This window comes from Mus caroli, unplaced genomic scaffold (assembly GCF_978045245.1).
Source record: "Mus caroli unplaced genomic scaffold, Mus_caroli_1 scaffold_5, whole genome shotgun sequence".
NCBI classification, from domain to species: Eukaryota; Metazoa; Chordata; class Mammalia; order Rodentia; family Muridae; genus Mus; species Mus caroli.
In genome coordinates this window covers 75,899,752-75,919,413 of record NW_028227260.1, presented here as the reverse complement: position 1 = coordinate 75,919,413, position 19,662 = coordinate 75,899,752, and the positions used below count along the sequence as shown (strand labels likewise).

The following is a 19,662-nucleotide window of genomic DNA, read 5'->3' as shown; positions in this document are numbered from 1 at the left end:
ATCACATTAGCTTTCTTTTCTTTCTTTCTTCCTTTATTTCTTTCCTCCTTCCTTCCTTTATTCTTCCTTCGTTTTACTTGAGACAAGGTCTCACAATGTAGCCCTGGATGGCCTGGAACTTAAACCAGGATATAAACCTGGATATAAACCAGGTTGGCCTCTTACAGTGATCTGCTTTCCACTGCCTCTGGGTTGCTGGGATTAAAAGATATGCGCCACTACCATGCCCAGTCTCCTTTTCTTTAAATACAACCTTATGCTTCTACCTCAAAGCCTTTTCATTTGCTATCCCCTCTTCCTGGAATTCTCTTTACCCAGATATACTCTGTCCATTCTTTCTTTCTTCTAAGACCTTGACTCAAATGTCATCTTCCCAGTAAAATCTTCCCTGAATAGGTTATTTTAATTCTTTTAAAAGTAATAATCAAATAATCTCACTTTGTCTTCAACTAATTCTACTTCAAGTATTATATTTGTTTTATTGATTCAGAAAGTAATATTTAAATGGTTTAAATAACTTGCTCACAATCACATCTAGGAAATATGGAAACCAAGATTTAAACATACACACAGTTTCCTTTTTTAATTAATTAATTTATTTATTATTAGATATTTTCTTTATATACATTTCAAATGCTATCCTGAAAGTTCCCTATACCCTCCCTCCGTCCTGCTCCCCTACCCACCCACTCCCACTTCTTGGCCCTGGCATTCCCCTGTATTGGGGCATATAAAGTTTGCAATACCAAGGGGCCTCTCTTCCCAATGATGGCCAACTAGGCCATCTTCTGCTACATATGCAGCTAGAGATACGAGCTCTGGGGGTACTGGTTAGTTCATATTGTTGTTCCACCTATAGGGTTGCAGACCCCTTCAGCTCCTTGGGTGCTTTCTCTAGCTTCTCCATTGGGGGCCCTGTGTTACATCTTATAGATATCTGATACACACACTTTCAAAGTCTATCTTTTATCTGAGAATCTAGAAGAACCAAGTTTATGCAACTTTATGTGAACTGTACCAGTGAAAAGCCAAATGAAGTTTGAAGGGAAAGTTCTTTTCTGCAGTTTTTCAACTTATAAATAAAATAGAAATTAGTCATTTAGAAAACTTGTTCACAATTATTAATACAAGCACTGACTATCACAGACTTCTAAATTATAATTATACTTTCTGTGACTGTTGATAAATATCATACTACCAACAGTTTGGCCAAATACATAAATACATATGCATATACATACATATATACATGTATACATAGTATACCTGAATCTGAACAAACTGCTAAACTAGGAATCCTCAAGCTTAGCACTAATGAGATTTGAAGCTGGATAAAACTCTTTAAGTTGGATACTGGAGTTGTTCTGCATATCATAGGGTGGATACCACAATCACTAACCTCTACATATTAAATGCGATATTGATAATACTACTTAACTCCATTGTAAAAATTAAACATTCCTCCCAAACACTTCTAATGTCTCTCATGGAACATAAAATTGTGCAAATCAGTCCTACTTAACCACTGGTCTATATGCAACTATCATTCCATAAGAGAAACAGGACAGATGGATGTGATAAATTAAGCCACATGGATCCAATCACCAAAATGCACTGTGAGAATCTACACGGATCAAATGATACACAGCATTTGACGAATATACTTTGATGAATAAATTTCTGGGATAAAATGAAGAAATGAAAAGGATGCCTTGGATGAAGATATGCTTAGAGAACATATTTTAACAGAAAAGAAACCCTAAGTTATAGGATTTAAAGATGTACCACTATGTAATAAAACTATAAACATATAGGAAAGAGTAATTACTGTAAAAGTCAAATAGGGAGGAGACCATAGTTGAAGTTGATATGGGACACTTGGCTGGCCTTGGGGCTTCTTAGGTGACTGACAAGATTCTATTTCTAGACTTGGGTGGCATTTAAAAGAATGCTCATAATCATTAATTATGCTTTCTGATTGCCTTATCTCCTGCTCAATGTCTATGTTTTTTTCAGTGAAAACACATCAGTAAATGAAAACATAATAAATAAACAGAAGAATTTGTCTTCCTTTCTACTTCCCTGAGGTTTGAGTTCCAGGAGAACTGTCCTTGAGAAGAGGAGTATGGATTTATAGAGTTCAGGTCGATGTTTATGTCCCTTCAGCCCAGAGGTGTAAATCCTCATCACTGCTTCAAAAGTGACTTTGGAAGTCATAGCAGGACTCACTACAACCCAATACAAGCCATATGTGAGATGTCCATTTCTTGGCCTACTTTTGAAGGAATGTCTCATGTCAAATCAACAAATACCTACCAGGGAGTCTTGTTGTGATCCAGGCTGTCTGCCAGGCACAATGAAGGAAGCAAGATGCAAAGCAGGGAAATCTTGGCACATGTGCACAAAGCTCGTGAGAACTGCGTGGGCTGAGTAGAGATTTGTGAGACAATGACTTTTGGAAGACTTTTGCAGGATAGGGGAGGGGGGATAGAGAGGCAAAGACATAGACAGGGAGAGGGAGTCAAAGACCAACCGACCACAGGTGTACCTCCTTCCTTGCAAAAGATCTGCTCCTGAAGAGTTCTGTGGTGATTAAATTTTTATAAATTTAATTATATTTTCTCATTGACTTACATTATAATCAGAGAGTGGCTTTATCTACATTTCGGATTAATCTTCAACTGGCAGTGGCTCCCAACAGTTTAAGTTTCCCTGCTTCTCTGTCAAGTAGTTAATAGTTTATAAACAAACATTTAAAGGCACTATCTAAAGGAACCCTTGAGAGAATCCTTTTGAACAACAAAGGATACTTCGGCAAAATTTATAAATAATCATTAGATCAGAAGCTCACCAAGGTGCTTTGAAATAAAGCAGACCGGTATAACTTTACTGTAATTAAATCTCTAACCCTATTTTATGTGTGTTTTAGGCCATCCAGCTTTACTGATATTCCCCTTTTTAAATAGCATTCAGAAGGTCGTTTTGTACAGACACTTACAGGAAGCACTACTAAACATAGCTCTATGCCTGTATCAGCAATTATGAAATAAAAATGTGATGCCATTAAATATATAAGAGAGGTGATTTGAAAAGGACTAGCCCATTGGTTGGTCTGCTTGCGACAGAAGATGCTCAGGCTGCTCATTTTAGCAGTGTCTTTTGAAAAGCAGACTGCCTGGAAATTTCAAGAATGTTACTTAAGAGCTAGAGCAAAGGATGGAACATATTAGCCCTACCTATTCCAGAAGTGTCACCACAAATCTCCCACCACATCCTTTACACTATGTGGCTTGTCTCCTTCTCATCTATTCTCTACATCCACATTTGATGCTCGCTCTAACTTCCCAAGGATATTCCCCCAATAAGCTAAGGAAAACTCAATGTCAGCAGCATGAAAGCCCATTATACTTCATATCATTAGGTCTAGATCAGAGAAGAGGATTCCTAAACTACCATAAAATAGCAGATCTCCAAGACTACTGATGCTTCTGTGGCTGGGTTAAGAAAGGTTGCCTTTGCACTTCATCTTGACTGCAAATTATACACAAGTTTTGAGCTCATTCTGTAGGTTACACATACCCAAAGGGGTCTGATTTATGAAGGGTTTTAGCCTGGTTAGCTTAGTTATTTCTGATTAAGGACCTCCATTTGTTTTGGGTTAAATGGATAAAGGTTAGTTCACTGTTTTGTCTTCAGTGACATGAATATAACTTATAATTGGTTTATTTAGAAAAAAATACTGGAAATAAAAACTGGACTACACCATAGAAGAATAAATCAAGAATGAATTTTGTTGTGGAAGGCACAAAAAAGGATGCTCTTGCCAAATAAATTACTTTCCACGGATGATAGTGCTGTTTCTCAGGGAACAAACACTGTCTCCCACACTGCAATCAAAAATCTCCATCCTAGCCACGGGGGTAGACAAAATAATCCACATTCTTCTATAAACCCTGCTCCTTGACTGAGGAGTAGGTCCTATAAATTCCATCTAACCAATGGAATACAATAAGGTGGAGGTATTTTCCAGATGTAACAAAGGTTCCTAATCAGCTGAATTCATTGTTGCAAATGAAGATTACATCTGGGTGTGGTGCCACACTAATTCCTGATAATGCAGGAAGATCATGATGTAGAAGCCCACCAGGGTTGCATAGGCAAGCTCCTTTCTGAAAACGTGGGGAGGGTACCCTAAGTGTGCCTGACCTAATTAGATGATGTTTATCTAGATGGAGAATCAAAGAAATGGAGACTCTTGTTGGATATTCACGCCCCTCAAATGGCAGGAAAGTCTTTCCCTGCGGTGGGTCCCCTTTGTAAACTTTGTCGACTTTGTAAACTGTATATACTTTATAAACTCTGTGCCTGCTCAAGGCAGGAAAGTGGCCAGGCCCCCGCCTGAGGAGCTCCAGCAGCCGTGTCCATCCCCCAGACCGCCCTAACTGTCATAACTGTCACAGAGGTCATTTCCAGTCCCTCAGCAGGACCCTTCCCAGATTATACTAACTTTAGGTGAAAAAGTCTGAAGAAAACCCACCAATCCCTGAACAGGAAAACCCACCAATCCCTGAACAGGAAAACCCACCAATCCCTGAGCTTCCCCAAGCTCAGGACCTGAAATCCCACCACTCCTCACCTTAGAAAGCCTCACCCTAGAAAGCTCCACCCCCAAGAACTCCTATAATAAACACTGTGCTTTGTCCAACTCCCTGTTGTCTGCTCCCTCCCAGGAGCATAGCCAGCAATTCCTAGATTCGTCCTTCATCTCCCTGGACTCTCCAATCTTTTTTATGAGATTTGCTGGCTGGTGTGACTCATTGGAAGAAGACAGGAAGTAATGAAGAGAAGGGAAAAAGTGAAGAGAAGGAGTGGGGCTAAGGCCCCCAGGAGCTGCAACGCCTCTACTGAGGAGGCTTCCTCTCAGAGCTATGTGGTTCCTGGGCTCCCATGCCTCAGGATGCCCTTCCCTTGGGTCACTGTCTCACCTCAGAACTGTGTAGTTCCTGGGCTTCTGAGTCCCAGGATACCTTTCTACCCAAGCAGAAATGCCAACATCTGTCTTTTGCTGACTTTGAAGAAGTAAGCTTCCATTCTCTTTTAAATAGATTCTGCTAGTAACATGTGATCTTAGGATGAATGTATCTTTCTCTATTGAGTTCTTAAAATGAGAAATCAGCTGAAATAACACTTTAATTTCAGACTTACAGGACCCAGAACAAAAACCTCAACTAGCCTGTATGAAAACTGACTAACTGATTAACTGATTAAACTGCACTACAATGTGTGGCTTTTGTTTTAAGAGTATCATGCAGCAACAGAAAACAAAAATAGCTATGAAGAATTAACAATGGGGAATCCTAACCCATGAGATCAATGGAGGTGACAAAACCAAAAGTTAACACAAGTTAAAGCAAGTGTTCTTTTTCCAGGTCTAAAAGCAAAAGCTCTAGAATGGAGCCCTAACATTTATTTCAGAATTGCTCACTGACAATAAACCACCATTCTGTAACAGTTTAAAGATACTATACTATCTCGTGTAAACTCACTATGTAGCTGAGATGACTTTCAATTTCTGATCAATGTTGGCTCCCCCTTCCCTGTCCTGGGATGTCCCTGTAATAGATGACAGGCACTCAGTGCCAGGGATCCAATTCAGAGCTTTGTGTATACTGAGCAAGCAGTCTAACAAATGAGCCCCATATCCAAGCTCCCCCTTTTGCCTTTGCGAAAAGAAAAAGAGGCACATGTACAGTCTAATCCTTAAGTGCAAAGATTGGAAGGAAGCAACTGCTCCCAAACAGGTAAAATCATAATCTCAGTAGACAACTATGTGAGAGGGGGGAAGAGGAAAGAAGGGAGGGTGGGGGAGTGGGAGAGGGAGAGACTAGACCTGGTGAAACCTCAAAGCCCATGACACACTTCCTCCAACAAGACCACACCTCCTGGTTCTTCCCAACATTCCACCAATCTGAAACAATGCATTGAAATCTATGAGCCACGGGGTCATTCCCATTCAAACCACCACAGTGCCCACAGCTATATGAAGGTTTAATGAAAGAAAACAAAAATAAGATGTCTGTTCCCAACATCCAATAGCTGGGACTTGCCTGTGTATTTTGCATGGGTGAATACATGGAATCAAAAGGAAAGAGCTTATCATTGCAAAAGGAGTGATAAGTGTGAGGTCTGTGTACTTGGTATGCAAAGGAAGAATGAGAGACAATGACACAAAATCTTAATGCAAGAATCCAGAAGAGATAGCCAGGCAGTGGTGGTGCACGCCTTTAATCCCAGCACTTGGGAGACAGAGGCAGGCGGATTTCTGAGTTCAAGGCCAACAGTGTGAGTTCTGGGACAGCCAGGGCTATACAGAGAAACCCTGTCTCGAAGAAAAAAAAATCCAGAAGAATTAATGCAGCCACAGAACAGTGGTTTTGTGGCTCTGGAACCTGCAATGATAGCAGCAGCACCTGGAATATTTGTTGGGGATGCAAATTCACTACCCCAGAGTGAATCAGAAATTCTGGGGAGAGGCCTAGCAATAGATTTCAAGAACCAAGTACATAGACATTTGTAGACAAATGAAGCAGTCTTATGGGAGTGGATGAAAAACAGAACAGCAAATGGTTTGAATGCTACATATTAAAAATCCTTCACTTTAACCCTGCTACCACTCAGGTGGGCCTATCCTCAGACATTCCAATCTACTTCACAGGAAATAGGCACTGGACAGCCAAATTATTTACTAGTTCTCCAGAGCATGGGGCCCATGATATAAAAAGTGAGTTGGCATGGGGGGGGTGTTTTTTGTGTTTTTTTTTTTTTAGAGGACATCACTCAAGATTGCTATATAAATGACCTCTAAACAACAACAAAAACAAACAAAAACAAAAAATAAAAACACTTGACTCCTCCTGTAATGGTGTTCTGCTGCCTCCAAAGTATTCACACATATATTCTCAGCTGTCAACACTCTTATGATTTTGCACAAGGCAAGGAAATTGCTTTTATTTCAGCAGTAGAGAAAAAAAAGCAGCAGCAGCAGCTGGCCCCTTTCACAGTCCCTGCTCACCCTGGGAGCTGGCTGTACACAGCAGCAAAGCTCTCCTTCCCTGACCTCAGGCTGTACAGTGCTCCTGAGAGACTTTGAGGAAGAAAAGCTGCAGTTTCTTGTACTTACAGTGGCACCAGTAACCTCAGGGTCCTTGTCATGTTTGACCTCCAAACCTCCCTTAGGGCCTAGCACACACAGGCAGATGATCTAAGCTGTCTACGCATCCCTCCAACAGCTTTGAGATACTCCATTGCTATCTGAGATCTTAGAAAGGAAACACTGCACCAAGTCCAGCTGGGGGAGACTTTAAATAAAGGCAGCTCTCAACTGTTTGGGAAATCACCACTGTTTCCTTCCAGGGCTCACAGATAGTCTTTTAACTTGTTTGCTTGGATTGGTGGGTAAAGAGTAATGGGAAAGCTCAAGTCCATATAGCTCAGATTGCAGTGCTCTGTGTAACTTGCAAGTTCTGTATATACACATAAGGCTTTCAAAGGCATACCTGATAGCGATAGCTCCACCACTATCTGATAACAATGGTGATATCATTGGATAGGTTCACAAAACATGAACAACAACTAGGAACAAACAATAACGTTTTATCCCAGAGGCTCAAAACGTATTATGTCATCGAGGACAAGGTTGACGGCAACAAGATTTTCCACTGGAAATTTCAGATTTTAAAAAGCTCAAGATGAGCCTGGTGGTGGTGGTGCACACCTTGGATCCCAGCACTTGGGAGGCAAAAGGAAGTGGATCTCTGAGTTCAAGGACAGCCTAGTCTACAAAGCAAGTTCCAAGACAGCCAGGACTACACAGAGAGACCCTGTCTCAAACAAAAACAAAAACAAAAACAAAAACAAAAACAAAACAAAACAAAAAAGCAACAACAAGAAAAGACTGGAGATTGTTATGATGGCACACACTGGTAGGATTTGCCAAAAAAAAAAAAAAGCAGAGGCAGGAAGATCATGAGTTCAAGGTCAGCCTGGGCTACACTTTTAAAGCCTGGCACGGTGGCCCACATCTTTAATACCAGCACTCTGGTGGTAGAGGCAAGCAGATCTCTGAGTTTGAGGGCAATGTGGCATGTTCTAGGCTATTGAGGGCCACACAGACTTTTTCTCAAAAATAAATGAATATATAAAAAAGCTGAAACAAACCTTTCAAAAAATATAAGCATGTTACTTCAGTGAAAGTGCCCAAGAGCAGCCAAGGAATGGATGTTGGGCTGGTAAAAAGACATGCTACTGCAGGTAGAGCTTCAGGATAGGTCTTGTTTATTGGTTTTGGTTTGCTTTTGGTTTTTTCCCCAAAACTAATTAAAGCAGTTCTCAGGGTGGCAGTGGTTTGGGGTTGTGATTTTTGCTGACCATGGGACATTTGAGAACCTCTAGAGGCTTTGGTGGAGAAGGGTGCTATTAGTATCTAGTGGGACAGTGCACAGGATGTCCCCACAACAAAGGACCATTCAGCACCATGGCAAGATAGTGAAATTCTACTTTTATGAAATGCATCCCCCATGAACAGTGGAGAAGGGAAACCCCTATGAGCTTTGTTTCTGTGAAGAGCTGGACTCTCCTCTTTGGTTTCCATCAAGCATCAGAGAAGAAGAGAGCCACTCTCCTCCAGGACTCATAAATATTTCTATAGAGACACACAATGCCAAGGTGGCCACTAGAGAAACACATTACATGGTTACAAGTGAATTTGATTTCTTTCACCATAGTGAAATATCTACTTACCAAAAAAAAAAGTTATAATGTTCTAATCAAAATATCAGCATCATCTTTCCTCATTTCAGGATTTTTTTAAAAAAAAAGGCCAATATAACTGCCTATGCACTGGGTTGTTGTTTGTTTTTTTTTGGTTTTTTTTTTTTTTTTTTAGCCAAAAAAAAAAAATCTTGCTATATCCGTTTTCAGCTGAAAGTATTATGTTGCCTTTCATTCAGCGCTTTCATAAAAAAAAAAAAAACATAAATTCACTGATTAAAGATGAAATCATACATATTCTTGTCTCCTAAAAACACTGCCTAATGTACTTAAAATTCTTTTCATAGGGGGTCGAGGGGCACACAGTGGAGACAGTCTATGCAGGTGGAGGGGTGAACTGTGGCCACCTTGTGGCTAATTGCTATAGGGACAAAGGCAGAATGACCTCCAGCCCCTGGCATCTGCAAACTTGCTTCTTATTCTAAATTTATTTCTGAGCACAGTGATTGAGCATTGACTGAGCAGAGCTCCACTCTCCATAATTCTAGGTAGGCAACCAGCTCAGCTTTGGAAAGTTCCACAGCCACCACCTTTTTCGAGTTGCAACAGCTTAGGATGTTCAATGCAAGCTCCCAGGGGTGTTTAGAAGCAAATTCAATTTCCGTCTTGTAGCTCCTAGTGACGCAAATTCTAGAATAGCCATGAGTTATTTGCTCATGGTCTGAATTAAGATTATATTGTGTACAAATGTGTAATATGGTCATCCTAAAATAAATTCATTAGCTTCTGAAACAGAATGATTGTGCCTCTGTAAAAAGGCACTAGTCTGGGGAAGTAAAAAATATGGCTTTCTACCTACCACACTCATCACCAACTAAATCTATGATTTTAACTCTTTCTTGCTGCTTGCTTGCTTGCTTTTTATTTTCCTAGTCAGGGATTCTCTATGTACCCTTGGCTCTCCTGGAACTCACTCTGTAGACCAGACTGGCCTTGAAATCAGAGATTACTGCCTCTGCCTCCCAAGTGCTAGGACTAAAGGTATGTGCCACCACTACCTGGCTCACTTTGTTTTCTTATGACTAAAACAAGAGGCAACAAAATCTGTAGGGTTTTCACATATTTATTTTAACATGGATCAATTTTTATTTTCAGAAAGTTCCAAAAACCTAAATGTACCAACCCAATCTAAAGGTAGAAAGGCCAGACACATCTACCACTACCATCCCCTTCCTAACGCTCAGTTCCCCACTGTCTTAGTCAGGGTTTCTATTCCTGCACAAACATCATGACCAAGAAGCAAGTTGGGGAGGAAAGGGTTTATTCGGCTTACACTTCCATGCTGCTGTTCATCACCAAAGGAAATCAGGACTGGAACTCAAACAGGTCAGGAAGCAGGAGCTGATGCAGAAGCCATGGAGGGATGTTCTTTTCTGGTTTGTCTTCCCTGGCTTGCTCAACCTACTCTCTTATAGAACCCAAGACTACCAGCCCAGGGATGGTCCCACCCAAAAGGGGCCTTTCCCCCTTGATCACTAATTGAGAAAATGCCTTACAGTTGGATCTCATGGAGGCATTTCCTCAACTGAAGCTCCTTTCTCTGTGATAATTCCAGCTGTGTCAAGTTGACACAAAAATAGCCAGTACACCCACCATCCAAGTCTCCTAAGCCATCTCCACTGCATCCAGGCCAGCAGTTGATGGATGACCACTGGAAAAACTAATTTCCAGTATCCTTTGTATCCTGAGTGTCTAAACAGACAAAGTTTTTAAAAGGAAAATATTTTGCAAAGAAGCTTAATCTCACTAAGTAATTAGAGAACAATTCAATTCTCTACATTAAGCCATGTGCCTCTGGTGCAGAATACCAGAGAGGGTGCTTTGAAGAGCACTAGATGAATTGCTCTTACAAAGTACCTGGAGTGTTCTGGCCTGAACAACCTCACTGATTGTTTCCCCAGCTTCTGTTCCCACTGACTATATGATGGCCTGCTGCAGGCCATGCAAAGTACACAGGTAAGACCTAATCCATCCAATGATCTCCATTCAGAACAGAGCTTGAGCCTCCTTTAAACCCAGCTCATGCATTGCTCAAGTGACAACAGCTGCCTTTATTACTTCCCTTTTTCTTGCATGAGTGATAAAATGTGTTTGTACTTGCCCTTTATCCCTGAAACCTAATTATTAAGCAATCTAAAGCAGGAGACATCATTTTATCTCGATGGGCTCTGAGACCCCAAAGGAGAACTTAATATGAAAACAAAATCAACATTTTTTATCTTGATGGAATTGGCAAAATATATTGATTTAGGCAGATACCTACTGTTGAAGAATACTAAAACTATTTTTTGAAAAGCTACAATGCATTTGATAGTCAACTCAAGCAATTTTTTACAAATGTAAACTATGATTCGGGCACTATTGTCAGTAGGGCATTTTTGTAGTCCACAAGTCACTTACCCAAATCCCTTACTACACTCATGAAATAAATGAAATACAGCGGTAAGTACAACAATTAAGAGAAATAATGCCCAGTGGGGCTGCAAAGAATAGCATAGCCAGTTGGGGCTGGAAAAGTTAGGATGCAGGACTCCTAAACTAGTTTGTAAAAAATGATAAAGTGAATACTGTTTTCCTTTTGGTCATTGTGGCCAAGACCACTATCACCCCTATTCTTTGAAGGAATATAGCCCCATGAAGTTTTTAAGTCTCTCCTGCAGATTACAGTAAAATGTTGCCACATGTCAGTTCTGCATGTGAGCATCAGTGATGTGCACCACTTCCAAGTTGAGAAAAGAAAAAACTCTCACCTCCAATATTTATTCTCTTTCGCCATCCATCATCTGTCCAAATGAAAAAGACTCCAAGAAACTAGTAGAGCCAGAAAAATGTAGAAGCCAAGGTCCCTGAATCTGTAGACAGAGCATCCTCCAGTCCTAGTTGTTGGAGATGTTGGAAGATAGTTATAATTCCAATAATCAAACAATAGTGACAGTGCAAAACTTTGTTGCTCACCATTTAATTAGTAGATAATGAGTAACCTTTGAATGGTTTTGTACAAAGAAATAAATAACCATTTGTTTACTTAAGCAATTGGACTTGGGTGGTGATTTGAAACATTGATTGAGGGATGGAATAAGAATAGAAGCAGAGAAAACAAAACAAAAGTTAGACCTGCAAGTAAAGGCAAGAAGGATGCGTGTTTGAATTTGCTCATTAGCAATGGGGACACAGAAAAAGAAAAATACTCAGGTGGCACTATTTTTTTTATTTCTTTTTTCCAATTTTTTATTTAGGTATTTACTGCATTTACATTTCAAATGCTATCCTGAAAGTCCCCTATACCCTCCCAGCAGCCTGCTCCCCTACCCACCCACTCCCACTTCTTGGTCCTGGTGTTCCCCTGTACTGAGGCATATAAAGTTTGCAAGACCAAAGGGACTCTCTTCCCAAGTACTAGGGTACTTTCTCTACCCCCTCCATTGGGGGCCCTGTGTTCCATCCAATAGCTGACTGTGAGCATCCACTTCTGTGTTTGCCAGGCACTGGCATAGCCTCACAAGAGACAGATATATCAGGGTTCAGGTGGCACTATTAAAAGACCCACCAGAATATGAGTAGGTGCACAGGGGATTTGAGAACAACGTGCAATATTTTAATTCCTAGATTGGTAAAATTTCATTTGTAGGAAATGAAGCACAAATAGTGAAGATCTGTATGACAGATTAGTGATCATTTTGAAAATCTTTAATATGTCACACAGGTTGATACCCAGAGTACAGTAGAACACATATAGGTCTAACAGTAAGAGAAAAGAAGACCCAAACTGTACAGCCTCTGTTGCTTTGGCTTTCCCAGGTTTTGCTAAAAGATAATAATAATGGTAGGTGGTGGTGGTGGTGGTGGTGGTGGTGGTGGTGGTGGTGGTGGTAGTAGTGGTGAAGGAGAAGAAGGAGACGAAAGAGGGTGAGGAGGAGGAGAAGAAAGAAGAGGAGGAGGAGGAGGAAGAGGAAGAAAAGGAGGAGGAGGAAGAGGAGGAAGAGGAGAAGGAAGATGAAGAAAAGGAAGAGGAGGAAAAGGAGGAGGAAGAGGAGGAGGAGGAAAAGGAGGAGGAAGAAAAGGAGGATGAGAAGGAAATAAATAATTACCACTCAAAAAAAAAAGACCCAAACTGAAAGTGAGATTTGAGAATCACTTGGTTAGCATCATTCAATCTGATGAGGTTGCCCAAGAAGAATACTGAATGAAATATTGGATGAAATGAACAATGAAAAGGTTAAAACCTGGAGAACATTTAAGACAGGGCAGATGGAGAGTAACCTGAGGAAAACTATGAAAGAATGAGCTGGCAGGTAGAGAATACAAGAGAGAGGGCCAAATAAAAGTCACATGCAAAGAGAGTTTAATATTTAACAGGGGTTATGGGAGAGTTCAACTATTGGAAACAGTTTGCAGCAGTGAAAGGGAACAGGGATAGAGAAGAGACAGAGAGAGGGAGAGACAGAGGGGGAGAGAGAGAGGGAGCAAGAGAAACTGTTTCTTGGCTCTCTCTTCCACTCTGCAATCATCTGCTAGTGCACCCCTGCCTAGAAATCAGAAATCAGTGGCAGTTGTTCACTACAAAATAAAGTTGAACAGAAGAATGTACAAAATGGATTTGAGGGCAAACAAATAAACAACCTACTCTGATCGCAACAGAAACACTTCTAATGATACTGTACCAGAGGACACTAGGAGGCTGGAATGTCGAGATGGCAGCTGTGGACTTTTTTTTTTCCAATTCTTTTTAAATAAAAGCATCCTGGAATAAGGAACAGCAATAGATGGATAGATAGATAGATAGATAGATAGATAGATAGATAGATAGATAGTTGATAAATAGATGATTGCTAGATAATTGGATGTATATATAGATAATAGATGATATATAGACAGAAAAAATAGTCAATTCTAGTGAGAATGGAAGAGACCAAGTACTGAGGGGATAGACTTAATAAAAATGGGCAAAAAGAAACACATACTCACTTCCTTTTCTCCATGGTGCTATCTTGGTTATCAATTATCTGGAGAGAAGGGTGTCCTTTAAAGGCCTTTAGGGAGTTATTGGTTAAGGGAGCATACTTCTTGTTCTCTCTCTCTCTCTCTCTCTCTCTCTCTCTCTCTCTCTCTCTCTCTCTCTCTTTCTCTCTCCCTCCCTCTCATATGGTCTCAAATAAACCTTGTTAAACTCCTTTTGGTTTCTCTATTGTCTGTTTTTCCTCTAACCTGTAGCTCTAGCTCTAGTGGCCTCTTCTGGCCTCTGTATGCACTTGCACACATATGGTACTCAAACATAAACTGATAAACATTAGTAAAAATAGATCATTTTTTAAAAGTTTTAAATGGTATTTAGAACAACTGAAAGCCTACTTCAACATTCTTAAAAATAATAAAATAACTCTTCATCTTCTGCTTAAGTTACACAAAAATATAAGATCATGCTTTGTCTGCTTGTGTGAAAGATGGATCCAAAGACCAAATAGAGTTCAGTAGACTAAGTCATAAATTAATATCCAGAAATTAAGTGAAAAATTAACATGTCAATGCCCCATGGCAAAAAAGGAAATGTGTAGCTGCACCTCTTTTAGAGTCCCAGCATGTAATTAAAATATCTCATGCAATCCTGTCCCCACCAAATGCACTAAGGAAGATCTTATTAAAAATAGTTGCTTCATAAAAGGAAAATAATTCATGAAGTATTATCCAAATCATACTCCAACTTGATTTTATTCTAAAGTTTTGTTCATCAGGGTAAATGATTTATTTGCAACCACTAATATACTAATCCTTTTGATGGTGGTGGCCATAATTAACTTACCTCATCACCTTTAATCTTATTAAGAGCACTGTACTGGCTAGTTTTGTATCAACTTGACACAGGCTGGAGTTATCACAGAGAAAGGAGCTTCAGTTGAGGAAATGCCTCCACGAGATCCAGCTGCAAGGTATTTTCTCAATTAGTAATCAAGGGGGGGAGGTCTCCTTGTGGGTGGTGCCATCTCTGGGCTGGTAGTCTTGGTTCTATAAGACAGCAAGCTGAGCAGGCCAGGGGAAGCAAGCCAGTAAAGTAACATCCCTCCATGGCCTCTGCATCAGTTGTGCTTCCTGACCTGCTTGAGTTCCAGTCCTGACTTCTTTGGTGATGAACAGCAGTATGGAAGTGTAAGCTGAATAAACCCTTCCCTCCCCAACTGGCTTCCTGATCATGATGTTTGTGCAGGAATAGAAACCCTGACTAAGAAAAGCACTAAGGCTAACACTTATGGAATATCCTGAGGAAAACTAGCAGGGAGGGTTTTAAATGGTGCGGACTCTTTCAAGTATACATGCTAGATAAACCTTTCCCTCTACTACATCCATGTTACGGGACATTCAAGGGTAGCTGGCATGCCTCCTAACAGATGATCTCAGGAAGTACTGAGCAGGTCTTCTTCTGCATTTGAACATTCTACTCAGGAGCATTTATTGCACTGTTGAAGTCAGTTAGGTGGCCAGTTGTCCTGTCCACTGGACTCCTTTAGGAAATGAATTTGTTGTTTTTTCTGAATCACCATAGGTAGCATTTTAATATGATCTGAGACTGCCCTTCCAACAACTAGGAAAGACTCTTGTGACCTCCCTTATGGAATGGGTGTGTCCCTATTTCTGGCCTAGTTTCAACATTAGTCGTGATGGCCTAGAGAAGCACTCTGGGAGCAGAGGAAGTTTCAATATGAAATAAACCACATACCTGTGGTAAGAGGAGGGAAGCAGGATATATAGTTCCTTGTCACTTTAGATATTGTGTGATAATAGCTGGGCAGTATAATCCATAACAGTCCACAGCAGCTGCTAGCTAACACATGCAAAAGCTCAGCACAGTGGTAACATCTTACAGTTTTTGAAACACCAATGTGGTCCCCAAAGTGACCTTCAGAACCTAGAATCATGGGGAACACAAAAGAAATAATCTATTATACAAATGTTACATAATCATTCATTAATTCCTTAATTTTTCAACTGTACTTTGTAAGCAGACTTTATCAAGCTTTTTATAAATCCCTAAAACACAGAATTAAACAAAAGGGACCAAGTCTCTGCCTTCAGGATGCATATATTTATATGGGTGGCTTGTATGTTGAAATGCATACCTGTCTCACATAACCGGGACATCCTAAGATTGATGACACTGGAGTTCAGTTGTTGTGACACACTTGTTCTGGAAATGTCTCTTCCTCACACTGTTACTGTAATAACTTCCACCTCAAAGATGACTTATTATTAATAGTATGTCAAGCTTATAAAATCTGAATCTTAGAGAAGCGCACACAGATTTTAAAGATGCTTCCTTCCTTAGTTGGAGACCATTTTACAATCATTGTTTGACTCACTCATCCCGACAGCACTAGAAGCTAATATGGAATACAATATTCAAATTGGACAGAATAAGAAAATGAGACTAACAGCAACAATGTTGCTTTCCCAACCCATATAAGGCTAAGGTTCAATCCCAAATCCATCTGGTCAAGTGTCTTTGCCTTGCTCACTATGCATTTTTTAAGTGACTTTAAAATCACTCGTTTTAATGTTCCATTCTTATCAAAGGAAACATCACTAAGTGCTTCTAATTTACACCTATTTTCTTCAATCTTCTATTTAGTCACACTTGTTTTATGAACTACACCTTACAAACTCCTTCGAGCTCCACAATCAATGAGAATACTAAATGGATTGAGCATCTGCCCTCAGCATTTTTATTCTAGATAGGAAAATGATTACCAAATTCATGCCTGTGAGTTCACCTTTCAACATTCATTTAATCAAGATGAGTAATTACCCTAGCGGGCAGTAATTAGGTAATTAGTAAAACTAGTTAATACAAATAGCATATTAATATAACCAAATAAATGCTAGTATAATTTTTATAATTATTGTGGCATATAGGTCTACCTGATTTTTTTAAGTAAAAGACACATAATTTCTGGGCTATGTATTGTACAATTTCCACTTGCATGTGGGAATGCCTTTTGACATCTGTGACCCTGCAGAGTAAAAAGGAGATTGAGACAATTATCTCGGGTACTGAAGCAAAAGCCTGCTTGCACTAAAATTATCAGCCTAGACTTTGCCTGATTTTCTCTAAATGGTTGCTGCTCCATTTATATATATATATATATATATATATATATATATATATATATATATATATATATAAAAGAGCCACCTTGTAGCGTAGTACCTAAATAGCTTTCTGGGCTTAGGAAATGAAAATATAGCATTATAAGAATATTTTCTCCTGGACAGACAAACAACTATGCACATGGCAAAATAGTCTATAAATTGTATTTCTCTCCCCCAAGAGAAAAGATTTATCTTTAGCAACACTATCCTGTGGTTTCCCCACTCCCATCCCAACATGGAAAATCTAAACTAAGTATAATGAAGAAACACATTCCAGAGAAAAATTCAATATCTCTTACTATTACAACACACACAAACACACACGTACAAACACATACATGCACACACTAATCTGCATCTGTATTTTCAGTAGTAAATATTATATCACCACAGTCACAATATCCTGTGATGGTTTTGCTCAAAATTGTTACCAGTCTTAGCATAATCTTCAGATAGGTATTGATCCACACACAGGATAAGCAACCATATAAGAGCAAGATTTATAGAAATAGCTTAGTTCTCCCTAAACGTGAACTGACAACTGATTTACATGTAATCAGAAAGGTTGTGGACAAAGAAGGCTCTATTAATGTCCCAAATCCTAGAGTGCTAGCCACATGAGAAACAACTTACTAGGTCACTACTTCTCTGGAATGTGTTTCTAGTTTATGGTTCTCTTGTTCAAGGTAACTACTTAATATTTCATTAAATTTATTTCATTATTGTCCATGAGAATAGGATAATGTATTTGATGTCCAGACCTACTTTTAATGGCAGAAACCCTAGCTCAGTCAATATTTTTCTCATATTGGCATCAGTAATAAAGGCATATTCTTGAAATCTTGTTCATTAGGTTTGTTTGGTTGGTTGGTTTTGGTATTAGTTTTTCGTAAGGGTCAAGGTTTCATCTGTACCTGTAACTACATATATAATAATACACTGCAATTCAACTAAAACCTTTTTTTCCTTTTTAGTAATACAAATGTGCAATTATGGCTGGTAATTCAATTGTAATCTCTCTAAAATCAACTGACCCTTCTTCTATACAATCCAACCTCATTAACTTTGGCTCAAGCCTTACTGATATGCAAAGCAACCTGAAATCTCGCCTGGCTTCTTGAAATCTTCCCAAACCCAAGAAACTACATTTTTATACGATTTTTTTTCTGTCATTGTTTCCAAGAAAAGTAATCATTTCTCAAACTATGAGCTATTTGTTTGAATTTCCAGTCTGTAAATTGTAAAGAAGGCTTGGGGATATGAAACAAGAGAAGATAAATTGCAAATTGGAGCTAAAGAGAAAATAAAGAGATCTTAGTGGATTCTAATTGTTTTTCACATATCATTGGAACAGCTATTATCCTTCTTTCTAAATTTATGTTGTCTGTGCATTTATCTATATTCCTATTTGTCTGTCATCTATCTGTCTTCCACCTGCCTGTTAGTGTCTCTTTATTTGGCATGGCAAGTAGTGCTGTCTTTGTCTGAAAAGAAGAAAAGAAGGGGGAAATGATGACAAATCTTGGTGTGGCATGAATAGCAACGAGGTAAGGCGGATGCCTGATGTGCGGATGAATCCTGGAAATGAAGTGGCCCTTGAATTAAATTAATTTAAAATCTGGCAAATATTACCCGGCATGTTTGTCAATGTGCTGTATAATTATTAATTTGTTCATTGAAGCAACTGTATAAATAAATAGAAAGCAGAATGTCATGATTAAGCAAGCATTGAAAACTCCAGGGTCAAGGAGCCCTGCATATAGCGATCTCAATAGCTTTCCTGGGCCCTACTTTCATGTCTCCTTGCAAAGCCACATGTCGATAACAGCAAATTAATTGGCCCACATTTAGATGCCAACAGGGCTTTTGTATTCTCAGTGCACATTTTTGTCTCCTTGGAGTGAGATGTTAGTAACCGGGGTGTTTAATATTACCCCTAGGGGAGCACCAGAAAATCTTAACAATTTCCTTCACTAGAGTATTTTCATTAGTGCTAAATGCTGTGCAATTTACATTTGAAATCAGGTGTAGGGACAAGCAGCATGGGACAAGACATGTTGCTGTGGTGCAGGGGGATTTTGGTTGGTTTTGTTGTTGTTGTTGTTGTTGTTTCCTCTTCTTCCAATATTCTTTATTTACTGCCACAAGGTCTCAAAATTAAAGCCAACAAGTCGAAATGAAATGTTTCTAGATTTCTCTTTGCCCTTCCTTATTTAAGGGATGGAAATTCTATTTTCCTTGCACATTCAAAGCAGATTTTACCAAGATAAAGGCACACTTTAAAAATAATAATCACAACGTACCTAAAGGAGAGTGACTACTATCATGTGACTGTGATAAACAGAGATTTAAGGAAAAGGACAAAGTCCTGTGAAGGAAAGAGATAAAGGTTAATGCAAACACTCTGGGTGTCTCAGTTTATGTCTGTGTGGCTCAATTACACTACTAATTCTATCCTGAAATAATTAAACTCTTATAATAAAACAATATATAAACTTCTAGTAGAATTTGTATTGATGTTATGGTGAACTTAACTCTGGCTAAAGTCATTTCAGTCCAGCAAAATTATTTGTTATCTCTACCGGGCTGAAGAAATTTTGCATATATGTTAAATTGGAGCACTGATTTTGCCATTTTTGAAAAGTATACACTTATGGTATGTGTATTTGTTTCTTGTTGTTGTTGTTGTTGTTA

The 19,662-nt window shown here is 39.3% G+C and overlaps 1 long non-coding RNA gene across 1 annotated transcript in view; it reads right to left on the bottom strand.

Moving 5' to 3' along the window:
• LOC115030102 (uncharacterized) overlaps positions 1–19,662 on the bottom strand; it is a 256,428-nt gene that overhangs the window by 49,860 nt on the left and 186,906 nt on the right. Inside the window, exons 4-6 of the long non-coding RNA XR_015047090.1 lie at positions 15,539–15,727; positions 14,627–14,746; positions 11,580–11,705 (exon numbers count right to left, since the gene is read on the bottom strand). This is a non-coding gene — a long non-coding RNA (uncharacterized LOC115030102). The remainder of the gene's footprint in view (positions 1–11,579; positions 11,706–14,626; positions 14,747–15,538; positions 15,728–19,662) is intronic.